Consider the following 13,392-nt stretch of genomic DNA (forward strand, 5'->3'; position numbering starts at 1 on the left):
GACTGAATTATCACGTTGTATGAATCAGGTCACTGTAGTATCAGCCAAGCAAGTTTTAACTGATGATGCTCCATTTACTTAATTTTACTGAACACAGTGGGAGCCGTTAAAGGAAGTAATTACTTTACAGGCATTGGCATAGTCTTGCTAGGTCACATTCAAGCTTACCTCATGTCTGCCTACCCCAATATGTTGTTAGCCAAATGTTTTAGACCACAACCACAAGTATTTCTGACAACTTAACATGCTGAGTGGGGGTGATGGCAGCTGAAGTCCCAAACACCTGGAAAGAGCCAGGTTGGGGAACACTGCTTTATGCATTCGCTGTACAAAAGACCAGTGTACACAACTATTTCCTGCAACTGTAATTACGACACAGTCCTCAAGTGCCTCAAGAAGCAATACCAATATTTATTTATTTAAAACATTTCTATGCCACCCCCATCGCAACAAAGCCTCGGGGCGGCTCACAACATAATTGAAATATATAAATAACAATTAGTACAATTAATTAAAAGCTTGGTAACATCTCGGCATAAAATTTAAAATCCTAAAAATACATAATAAATTAACAATTAAGCTTTAAATAAAATGGTCTTAGCCTGGCGCCGAAAAACAAATAACGACGGCGCCAGGCAGACCTCTCAGGGGAGCGCATTCCATAGGTGGGGCACCACAGCAGAGAAGGCCCTCCTCTGGGTACTCACCCTCCTAATATCATTCAGATCAACTAATTAGATTTTTACTGAAAAGTTTCAGAGAATTGTAGCACTTTTCCTACCAAACTAAAAATTTATTCTGGCCTCAGCTGAAAATTCTAGGGTAGCGATTGTAAGCACTATGCAATATCATAATTAGGAAAGGAACCCCAAAAGCAATGCTTTAATTTTAAAGCAAGATATTTATAAACAAATGAAGGATAACAGACTTCATAAAAAGCATCATAAAAAGCAAAAAGAAAAAAAATAAAATTAATGGTCACAGCACATAGAGCATTAAAAAAATAATCCAAGATGACATTGTGTGTTTTTATATACAAAGTGTGCTGACTTAAAGAAAAAACAAGCTTTTTATTTCACAAGTGACCTGAAGATCCTGGAAATTAATATGGAAATATGACTGTGTAAATGCTTATATACCAGGTCAAATTTTTAATATTGCCACATATTGTTTATGTATTTAATTAATTAAAATATTTTACATTGCCTGGAATGTAAAATATTTTACATTGCCTGGAAATTTACAGGAACACTATAAAAATACAAAAGTTGAAATTACAGTAAAATTACATAGTAAATTACAGTTTGTCAAAACAGCGTATTTAGAAACCTGGAAAATACAAATGTATCCTCCTCAAATGTGCTGAAAACATAGAAATATGGGCAGCTGGCAAATCTCTGTTGAGCAGAAATTCCATAAATGCAGGTGGGGTCATGACCAAGAACATAATCTTTTAGGTCATAGCATTTCATCTGGAACAGCATCTATCCAGTCATTCTGCAGAATGTAATGAAGGTAACAGGGTAACTTCAATTTCCTAGTAAAGGTTTTAAGCAATGGAGGCTGATGGCTCCAGTGTGCCCTCTCCAGGCTGTTGTTGAAACTTTTAAGGAGCTATCCATGGTACTAAACCCATTTTTTAAGATAGGGGCTTCAGTACCATGGACAGTCCCTTCAAAGAACAGACTAAAAGGTTGGGCTCAGAGTGTAACCACTCTGTCATCTCAGCCACCAGTCACCAATGAGTATAAGGAATTCAATTTGTTTATACCTTTATTAATGAAGTTTAAGGTATAATAAGGTTTAAGATATCCTGAATTTTAGGTATAAACAAATTAAATGTGAGCACCTTAACTCAAAATCACATCTACACAAGCTACACATAACACAACCTGCCTCCTTCCAAAGTTCTATCCCATTACAATTGCCTGCTCTAAACCCAGACCTCTCCCAAAGGTTCTTAAAACCACAGGAGAGAATTCTGGGGGCTAAGCATGTATATGGAGTTGCAATGCGAGGTTTAAGATATGGAATCCATTGTTATGTGCCCTGAACTCACAATGCACTGGATTCAATCACTTTCCCCCCACCTTTGCAAAACAAGGGGCCACAACACCTCAATTTTCTATCATAATGTGGCTATACAGTTGGGAAGATGTGAATGCAACAAGAAAATAGATGTGTCATCCATCAGACACAAGCTTCAGAAAGAAACTCATGTGTCTTTAAAAAGGAGTGACGCATAAGAATAAGATGTGATCCTAGCGAAAAAAACAAATAATGTTAATGTTATAATGTGCACAGTACTACAATCTTTTAGTACTTGATATTAAGGAACAATGATAAATTTTCGATAAATGCTTCATTTTGATCTCAAGGTTAACTTGGAGGTGTTAGTGCCTTCAGAAGTTTATATGGCTACATTTATTACCCTTCCTGTAAGATAATTTTTGAACTGATGGTTCCTTCTGCACCCTCACTGAAGCTATATTACTCTTAGATCTAGCTAGCTAGAAGCACTGATTCTAGTGTTAATCGGTTTAAGTTTTAAAAGGAAGTTCTGACCAGATACAATGAGCAGCTTTAAGTAAATCTGATATATCTCTTTATTAGTAATATTTCTTAATAAAATTAGAGTAAAGGCACATTTGCAAACATGCGTATAGAAAAGTAAAACAGGAGATCTCTGTTAGAATACAAATGGCAAAAACTGTGTAAATGGAATTATTTTAAGCCTTAAAGTGATGTAACATGTCTTCAGTTGTATACAGTCTACAGCAATTATTTTTCCTTCTTATATTTCAAAATGTGCTATTCTACTAGTATACAGAAACATATCCATCTGCTTAAAACTTTCAAGTATATTGATTCAATATGGGTTTTGAAAATTAATTACAGGCTGGCATTCCCTTTAGAACACAATTGTCTGGAAACACGCCCCCTCCACTACAACTGTAATATATAACAATTAACCCTGAGAAGCTGAGTTATATATAAAGCTTAATGTATTAGCTTCTTCTGAAAAACAGAACAAACTTTCATCAAGTGTTGAACACTTGCAACCCATGCATTGTGCAGAAGCATCAGCTACCTCAAAGCCAAGGCCAGGCTGCTTTACTTCACTGACGTCATCACCTCTTGCTTCATTCTAATATCTGAGTGAGAGGAATTCTAGTACTTGATGGTTAATTTGCCAATTAGAAAGAAGCAACTGGAATCTGACCTGCTCAGCATAACCTGTAGAATTCAGTCTTGTTTCGTCTGGATCAAAGCAAGCAGTATGATAAATTACTCTGGAATGTGGTGGCGGGAATCCCTGGAATTGTGAGAAGTCAGTCAAACTACAGGTTACAAATTACGAAGTTCTGTTAGGATCAGGGATAAGTAATCAAATAATTAAATGCAACTGTTCACTTTCAATGAGTGAAACCCTATCCATATTTAGTTAAAAAACCTACAATGCCCAGCATTCTGCACACTGTATGATTTTATCCCTTATCTAATCAGCTTGGTTTGTGCTTTAAACAGCTGAAACTAGAAAGTGAAATTTGACGGGTAATTGCAAGGATGGTGTTCAGCAAATAACAAGTTTCTTTGAACTAAGGATCTGGAAGAGACCCCTGGAATATAGCTATTAATTACCAATTAACATGTGAAATTAAAGTGAGAAAAGGGCATGTGAAGAAAACTAAGTTTAATGATACTTGGGATGTATTTACTGAGTAGGATTCTAGCCTTCGAAAGAATCATTGGAAGGGTGAATGTCCTGAAATGTTTGAATGTAACATGGTCCTGGTGGTGGGGGGCAGTGTATTGTAAAAGTTATTTTAATTGTCTGTTTAATTTTATTTGTTTCTAACCTGGATGTAAAGGTGTTTTTTGTCTTTGTTTTTTTGCGGGGGAGGTTGTAGTTAAGATTTAAAAATTAACAAATTATTTTTTAAAAGATCTAGAAGAGGTCTCAAAAGTCTTCCCACCAAGGCCAGTGCACAAATTCCATGTAATAACTATTCTGTAAGGAAGAAACCCCATTTTATTTTACCAGAATCAGGGGAGTAAATTGACCCAGGAAATATAAGGGTCAATAAGTTTTTTTGAAAAGCATTTTGGTGATTGCATGTTTACAACATACACATACACATAGACCATTAATATTTTTCAAAAACCCAACAAGGCGGAAGTGTGAACTGTGATAGATCTACTTTTTACACCTTGGAGACAGTAGTAAATTGAGAGGGGTTGTAGTGTGTATATCCTGAAGATGCTTGAGATGTGACGTTTGGCCCATCCTTTTCATCCTTAGAGAAATATGAATGATAGTACTCTGGGGAAAAAATTGCACTGGAATTTTTTTCTGGAAAAAGGTTTTAAGAGCTTATCCACTTCATTTTTCTGAAATCAGATAAGCCAAGTGATATCTGTGATATCAGGTTGGCTACCACAGCAAAAATGGAGCTCCAAATTGACGCAGAAGTTCAATCAAATCATAAAAGAGACCTCATACTACCACAATGAACAGTGAGTGACAACCTAACAAAGTAGAGGGCAAATAACATCAGGAGGCCCTTATATAATCAATCTTACCTTGAAAAAACAAAGAATTCAAAGAGCCAACATAATGGGCCAGCTTTTTCATTGGCTATTACATCATCTACAGTATATCTTTCTCAAGTTACATGGCTTTGCCAGAACTTTCTACTCTTTTTCATTTGAGCAAATTTGTACTTCATAAATGAAGTTTTGTTTACTTTTATGGGCTTGACTGTGCTTGTTAATCACATGAGAATTCTCTTGGAACTTGTTTACATCTTTCCAAATTGTGGCATATGTGCTTAGGTTTTATTAACTTTCTTTTGAATAACGTACACAAGTATCCTGAAGAGCTTCCATCTTTACTCTTTTATTTAGTTAAAACCTTTTTATCCCATCCTTTACAACAAACCTCAGGACAGCTTACAAAAGGTTAAAATAGTAATATAAAATACAATTAAAACATTTGATAGTAACAACAGTTCAAAACTAAAAGAAAGGGAGGAAAGAAAGAAAAGGAAAGAAGAGAAAGAAAATGTGACTGTGTAATTTTATATTATTATGTTTGTATCTCAATGTATTTTTTGTATTTATTGGTAATTTATTATGTTCTATTGTATTTCAATGTATTTTATTGTGTTGTAAGCCGCCCCGAGGCTTTGGCAAGGGGCGGCATAGAAATGTTATAATAATAATAATAATAATAATAATAATAATAACAACAACAACAACAACAATAATAATCAATTATTATTAAAATTATTAATTTTAATTATTAAAATGATGGCTAAATAAAAAGGTCTTTCCTAGCACCAGAAAGACTAGAGAGTTGGCACTAGGCAGACCTCTCTGGGGAGCGCATTCCATAGTCTGGGCACCACCACAGAGAAGGCCCTCCTCCAGATAGATACCCTCCGTACCTCCTTCAAAGAGGGTTTCCGAAGCAAGGCCTCCCCTGCTGATCTTAAGGGGTGTGAGAGCATGTAGGGAAGGAGATATTCCTTCAGATATCCTGGTCCCAAGCCATTTAGGGCTTTGTAGGTTTGTATCAGCACTTTGAATTAGGCCTGGACTTCAACTGGGAGCCAGTGTAGCTGATAAAGGACCGGCGTTATATGAGAATAACGGCCAGCCCCTATCAGCAAACTGGCAGCTCTATTTTGTACCAATTGAAGTATCTGGACCATTTTCAGGGGCAGCCCCACATAGAGCACATTGCAATAATCCAACTGGGAAGTTACCAATGCATGTGTCACCATCACTAGGCAGTGCTCGACAAAGTAAGGATGCAGCTGTTGGATCAGCCAAAGCTGAAGGAAGGCACTCCTTGCCACCACCATTACCCGGGCCTCCAGGGACAGCTCTGGGCTGAGGAGCACTCCTAGGCCATGGACCCTGTCCTTTAGAGGGAGTGCAACTGCATCCAGGACAGGACCAAAATCACTTACCTGAAAACCCGAACCGCCTGCTAAAAAGACACCCGTCTTATCTGGATTGAGTCTCAGTTTGTTGGCCCTCATCCAGTCTGTTACCTTGGCGAGGCACCGGTTCAGGACAGTCACTGCCTCACCCGGATTAGTTGAAAAGGAGAGGTAGAGCTGGGTGTCATCAGAGTACTGATGAGTCCACAGTCCAAACCTCATGACCTCTCACAGCAGTTTCATGTCGATGTTAAAGAGCATGGGGACAAAATAGAACCCTGTGGTACTCCATGGCAAAGCTGCCATGGTGCTATAGCCCCCAGCACCACCTTCTGGAATTGACCGGTCAGATAGGAGCAGAACCACTGCCATACAGAGCCTCCAACTCCCAACCCGGCCAGCCTATCCAGAAGGATACCATGGTCAATGGTATTGAAAACTGCTGAGAGGTCCAGGAGAACCAACAGGGACCCACTCTCCCTGTCCCTCTCCCTGCACAGATCATCATACAGGGCGACCAAGGCAGATTCAGTACTGTAACCAGGTCTGAAGCCGGATTGAAATGGGTCCAGATAATCTGTTTCATCCAAGAGTGCTTGGAGTTGTCCCGCCACCACCCACTCCAACACGTTGCTCCAAAACGGGATGTTGGCCACCAGTCTATAATTGGCAGTCACCTCTGTATCCAGGGACACCTTCTTCAGAACAGGTCTGATCACTGCCTCCTTTAAAGGGGCAGGGACCCAGGCCTCCTTCAGTGAGGCATTAATAACTTCCTGGACCCAGGGACCAATCCTGTGTCTGGCTTTCATAAGTAGCCAGGAAGGGCAAGGGTCAAGTAAAGAGGTGGTTGGGCATACCAGCCCAAGCATCTTGTCCACTTCCTCAGGCCACAATAACTGAAACTCATCCAACAATGATGGACCAGATGGTGCTCTAGATGCCTCCCATTCTGGAATCAGATCAACTGTGGAGTCCAGCTCGTGGCAAATCTGAGCAGTTTACTTCTTGAAGCGTTGGGCAAAGTTGTCACAGCAGGCTGCTGAGAGTGTCACCACATCTTTATTTTGGCCAGCGTGTGTAAGGCCATGCACCACTCGAGAAAGCTCCACTGGATGGTACTGTGAGGAGGCAATGGAAGTGGAGAAGAATTGTCTCTTCATTGCCCTCACCATCACAGCATAGGCTCGATAATGAGCACGGACAAGTGTGTTTAGTCAGATTCGTCCCGTGATTTTCTCCACCTGCGCTCTAATCATCTCCCAGTCTGCTTCACTGCCCGCAATTCAGGCATATACCATGGTGCAGAGCGGGCTGTGCTGGATGGAAGAGGACGCTTAGGAGCAATCATGTCGATTGCCCTGGTCGTTACCTCAGCTTTTTAAAAATGAAACCCTTAAATGTTCAGTTAGTTTCTTCTTTTTAAATGATATATAACCAAGGAAGACATTCTCAGCAATTCTTTAACTGGCATCATACAAGATCCTGGACCACGAAGAACAATAATTCTGTGCCAATTACAACAGATCAAAATGTCCTTCATTCACTCTCAAAGATCAATACCAGAAAAGATTGCTACTTTTCTAATGGTGAATTGTGGGATACTGTAGGTCAGGAATGGTACCAACAAGTTCAAGAGGTCATCAGCAAAGTTAAGAAACTGTGTAATGAAAACTGCTAGAAAAACATGAGCATCTTTTATAAAAAGTCAGTTGGCCCAAGTGAGAATAAAAAGGAAGAGAAATTTGTAACCCCCAAAATGCAGGATTATAAAGGATACAAAAAGGTTTTAAAGGAGTATCTTGCTAGTAATGTAAAGACCAACATTTTTTAAAAAATTAATACATCCAAAACAATAAACCAGCAAGGGATCTGTTTGGACATTAGATGACAGGGAGATTAACAATACTAAAGTGAATCAAGAAAATGCAGAAAAGCTGAATGAACTATCTTAAGTATGTCTTCATTACATAATCTGTTCAGGCAGATACCCATTCCAGAATTGAATATTTGCTGGAAGGAAGTATGAAGAACTGAGGCAAATCATGTTCAGGACAGCTGAAGTTCTAAACCTTATTGATGAACTGGATGGCATCCAAATGAATTCCTAAAGAATCTGAACCCAACATTGCTTATCTTCTTACATCATACTGTTAGATATCCTTAGAATCAGCCTCTGTGAAAAGTGGCCAAAATAATGGCAATGTTTTAAAGTATTTCAGTGGAATTTGTGAAATGTGTTAGAGAAAATTAACAATCCTATAGAGGGGTGAGTGTTACTGTAAGGAAATCAGCATGACTTCTGCCACACTAGTCCTTTCATGAGTTTTTGAGAATTTCAACAAGCATGTGGATTGGACACTCTTTAATTGGACTTTCAAAAGCGTGTTGACAAAGTCCTTAAGAATCACTGCTGAGCAAACTTAGCAAACATGAGATTAGATCAGGGGTCCTTTCATGGATCGCTCACTGATGAAAGAATACGAAGCAGTGAGAATAAATAGTTACTTCTTAAAATGAAGATATTAATAGTAGGAATCCTCAGGAATCTGAATTGCGATTGGTGCTTTGTAACTTATTAGTAAGTTATCCAGAAATAGCAGTAAAGGATGACGTGCCCAAGTTTACATGTGAACATTATTCATGGTGTTAAACAAAGTGTAATAGTACAGTGTTCTAAAAACATCTCTCTACATGGAACAGGTATTAAAATAGCAAATTATTATTATTATTATTATTACATTTCTATGCCGCCCCTTGCCGAAGCCTCGGGGCGGCTTACAACACAATAAAATACATTGAAATACAATAGAACATAATAAATTACCATTAAATACAAAAATAACAAAAAATACACTGAGTCTCAAACATAATAATATAAAATTAAAAATAACAGTATAAAATAAGTAAATAAATAATATAGGAGGAGAAAAGAGAAGAAAGAAGAAGTTGCCCCGGCCAGATCATATATTTTAACAATTAAAATGATGTTTAAATAAAAAGGTCTTTACCTGGCGCCGAAAAACCAGTAACGACAGTGCCAGGCGGACCTCTTTGGGGAGTGAATTCCATAGGTTGGGTGCCACCGCAGAGAAAGCCCTCCTCCGAGTACTTACTCTCCTAATTTCTTTCATGGAGGGTTCCCGGAGAAGGGACTCTCCCGCAGATCTCAAAGGGCGGTCGGGCACTTTAAGCAAATGAAAAGTGATTAACATTGGAGCAAGCTCCTACCTTTATTTACATGCTAAAAGGCTCTGAGCTTCCAGTGACAGAGCATGAAAGGGATTTTAGGGTTGCAACTGCAATGTCTGCCCAGGATTGCTGTGAATATTTTAGTACATATTTTCAAGTAACTATGAGAAAACCCAAGAACTATAGCTGCAATTGTTTTCAAATATGTAAAATCAATTGATTCCCCAAAATGGAGCTGGAGGTAGTTTACAACTGCCAATGGTTCTCTAGCAATGTAGACAGACTTTATGGTTAAGTACATTTAATTTACATAATCTTGAAGGCAGCCATATGGAAAAACTGCATTGATTTCTTGACTGAATCCTTTCATAGCCTGTGGCTAAATTTGGCGATGAGGTTTTTCGTTTGTTTCTTTTGTTGAACATCCAAGTCATAACTGCATTTACTCCTAACTATAGGGAAAAAACACCTAATCTAGATCAAGAGTAAAGATATCAGTTTACTCTTTTTGCATAAGAAAAATGGTTCAAATTTTCCAATATTGTATAAAATTATTCAGCTTGCTTGCAAGCCCAGAAAACTGTGAGGTATTTATCTAGTCAAAAAAATATAAACTCTCTATGGTTTATCTCTGCCAGAAGTGACGAAGTGTCAAAATAGATGTTAGGCTCTAAATGCAGGTGTGATGACATCAAATTCAGATTTCATTTTAAATTTGGGTTGTTTTTATCTTAAATAGTCACATTATAAATAGATTTTTAAATTTAAATTTTAAAAAACATTTTAAATCAAAAGCCAGTTAAAAGTGTGTCTTATGACAAGTAAATGACATGTAGGTGAAATACTGATGAGTTGTTAGAAAACACAGTAATGCTATAAATGAAGAACAATGTCACCTGGGCACCACATAAAATTCTACAAATGAGGCAACTGGCACTTCAAATCTCTCCTGTGAGAAGAGTTTTTTTTGCATGGAAAGTTTCTTTAGGTTTTTTTGTAGTTTCAGATTATTATACAAGTCCACAGATGTGTAAATATCTATTCCTAGCCTATATAAATTCTGTTCCAGCCCTCTGTTCTTCCAGTCACTGCTTTTTATATGGTTCATTCTATGAGTGGTTAGGGATCATCTAAGAATTTGTACCTTGAGAGGGCCTTTGCCGAAATAACTATGCACCATGTCAGTCTGTCTGTATTGTATCAGAAATGCAAAGGAGGAGGAGAATTATTTCATTACTATACCGCCCCGTAGCCAAAGCTTGCTGGCTTAAAGTGTTATGACAAAGGAAATTAAAATCTAATTGCTGTCAGCAATCTGGTGGTAAGTTTACAAGAGGACTTGCTGATGACACCAATATACATACCACTGTGGTATTCCGTATGGGGAAAGGCTGCTTACTGTAATCTATGAAACGAAACTGTTTTATTTCAGCAGCTGCTCAAATATTCACAGTACCCATAATGATCAGAACTCTCTAAAGCTATAAAAGGTAACTCCATTTCCACGAGCTCCTCTAAATAGCTACCTTCTTCCACAACACACTTCTGAGTCCTTACAAAACCACAATACATCAGGGCTAGTATGAAGAGCCACGTGTTTTTTAGAGCATCACTCTTTTTTTGCTGAATTTGCTAAAGTTTCAGTAAGTCCCTAATAGAAACAAAGCAGTCAATTAAAATTCACCCTATAATGTCTCCAGGCTAAAGTGCTGACTAAAAAAACAACAACCAAGAGTCATTACTTTGGGTTTGTGGTACAGAAGTTTATATTTGAACACAGCTGAATCTCAGTCAGCCGGTTCCCATGACAGCCCATCCAAGCTGTATTGATTTCTAGAGGAAAAGGCACCATAAATCTACTTTAGCTGAATTGCCTCATTTTTGAGGTTGGCTCTAAAAGGCAAATTAAATGTCTTCCACTGGTAACAGTAAAACAGATATGTGCAACCTTGTTTTCATTTCTTTTGGAGTCTCCTGTTACAGAACATTATATGGCAAACCCTTCATCTTTAATATTTGTTAAGGGAGCAAATCCAGGCTTACAAGAAAACATCTCTTCATGCTACTGCATTCCCAGGACTGGATTTTTTAATTAATATTTTCACTAGTTAAATAGTGACGTTGATTTTTGATGTTTTCATTTAAGCCATGAAGGAAATTGGAGCAAAGGCCAGGACCCCCCTGGGGAATCACAAACATGTGAACAGGGTTGAGCTACAACAAAGAGGGAAGCAGAGCTCTGAGCAACCAGCCAGCAGAATATCACTTCAAGTAACAAGGAAGCTACAATTGATCAATTATTCATACAATCTACAGCAACAGTTAAACTTGAAAGAAACTAGGACAAGCGTTACTTCGGCATCTTTAAAGAGAACCTTCTGTTTTTCTTAAACATCTGGCAATTGCTCTATTCTGAATATTTCTTATTAGGCCCTTGTACCACCCATATTCAAAGGAAAAGAGAAGCAGCACATTCATTTGCTGAAATGCAGAATGTTCTTAGTCAGGTCCCTCCTCCTATGAACCTATCATGGTATCCTGAAGTACCCTGAAGCACTCTAGTTCAGTCGTGGCTTAACATGACAATCTTAAGCATGCTTCTAGGGAGTTTATTCCCACTGACCTGAGCATGCAAATTGAGTGCACTGAAAGTAGTTTTTAATTTTCCATGTGAAAAACATGATTTCAGTCAATTTATGATGTTCTATTTCTGTAATCTAGTTTCAAAACAACATGCATAGCAAACATATTTTCTATTACACCCTGCTGGGGATATAGTTATTAGACAGTCCACTGATGTTATTAAACAGGTCACCACATTTTTCTGCCCTTTACTAGAATGTTCATTCCTAACAGCAAAGTCTCAACACAAATCTAGAAAGACATCTGGCAGAGTAAAAGATAAGAATGCAGAACTATTATGATGAATGCTGCCCCCCACTCTCTTGATCAAGAGAGATTTCTTACAGTTCTCTTACAAGAGTATCAATTACATTTCTTGTTAACAGAAACTTAGTTCTGAATACCTTTCACCCTGAAAGATAAACATCTTGTAGCTTTAAGAATAAGCACAAAGATATTTTCATTATTCAGAAGTTATTTTTAAACTGATATTTCTTTGAAATGGCTCCACTCGGAAGAGTTAATTTATGCATTCAATTATTCATTTTCTAAGTGCTAAGTTGGCAACATCTTTTTAAAATAGCCCACATTCAACTTTGATGAACTGTGTTACTGCAGGTCACTCCAATTGCTCCCCATGCCAGTCAAATAAATGTGCCAGGCTGCAAGCCAAATGGTTACAATGCTGGCTTTGATAAAACTGCCTCCCTCTCAATATGTTGGTAGATGACTCACCCAGGGCCAATATGCAGAAGACTGCTACATTCTACCACAGCAGATGCCTTGCTAAGGGTCAAACTGCAGTGCCCCAGGTTGGATCAGGAAGGAAGGAAGAAATCTCCCTTACTCCTCCCTCACCCCACACACTGTGGTTTCTTTTTTAAAAAAGAAAATGTGCATTGCTACCAACTGAAGACTTAAAAAAAACCCTGTGTAGGTGAGAGGTCGAATATTACCGGAAGGCTGAAGGGCCTTTACCAGTTTATGCACTGGCTTCACACTGTTGCAGTGAGGTCCCCTTTCAAGGAAATGGAATGGACATGGCAGAGACCATGAGCTAAAAATGCTGGAGAACATGCCTTCATTCAGAAGTTGGCACAATCTATCTAAATCAGTCACCTGTGTACATCTTCTTAAAGGATATGCTTTATCACACTAAGCGCTATTCCAACCTCTGTGGAAGCAGATCAGTTTCCTAGTTTTATATAAAGTGCAGTACACCCCACCCTCCAATTGGTTGTATACAGTTTAATAACAGCACACACTCCACACATCTTGAAGCTCTGTTTGCAGCTAGAAGAGAACCGATGTGATTTAATTGCAAATAGGCAGAAATATGGATGAGAAAGCCCCCAGTTGGGCTATGTAAACTAAGCTATGAAGGTATTACTTGGCTTTAGGTGAGCTGCTCTCTCATAGCCTCAGAACTTCACCTGCTACACAGAGATAATGATGCTGATGTAATGATTCTGATGTGTGAGACAGCTGTGAGAGTTGTGAGATGATACGTGTTGAACAATCAGAATGTCTTAACCAATCATATAAATTAAGCAATATCATTCCCAAGCCATGAATTCCTGCTGACAGATTAGACAAGCACCACAATCTCTCTAAAGTAGAGGTGAGG

The 13,392-nt window shown here is 38.3% G+C and overlaps 1 protein-coding gene across 7 annotated transcripts in view; it reads right to left on the reverse strand.

The window, feature by feature from the left end:
• The window catches only part of FAM110B (family with sequence similarity 110 member B), a 100,624-nt gene that overhangs the window by 58,400 nt on the left and 28,832 nt on the right, over positions 1–13,392 (reverse strand). The window contains exon 3 of one of the 7 annotated variants that reach the window (XR_006414104.1): positions 9,080–9,138. The exons of the other annotated variants lie outside the window; for them this stretch is intronic. The gene's annotated coding sequence lies outside the window, so the exon portion shown is untranslated. Of the gene's footprint in view, positions 1–9,079; positions 9,139–13,392 lie in introns of those variants that run through there. 7 annotated transcript variants of the gene reach the window in all.

Source organism: Varanus komodoensis, unplaced genomic scaffold (genome assembly GCF_004798865.1).
Source record: "Varanus komodoensis strain SLA01 unplaced genomic scaffold, ASM479886v1 scaffold14_1, whole genome shotgun sequence".
Classification (NCBI taxonomy): Eukaryota; Metazoa; Chordata; class Lepidosauria; order Squamata; family Varanidae; genus Varanus; species Varanus komodoensis.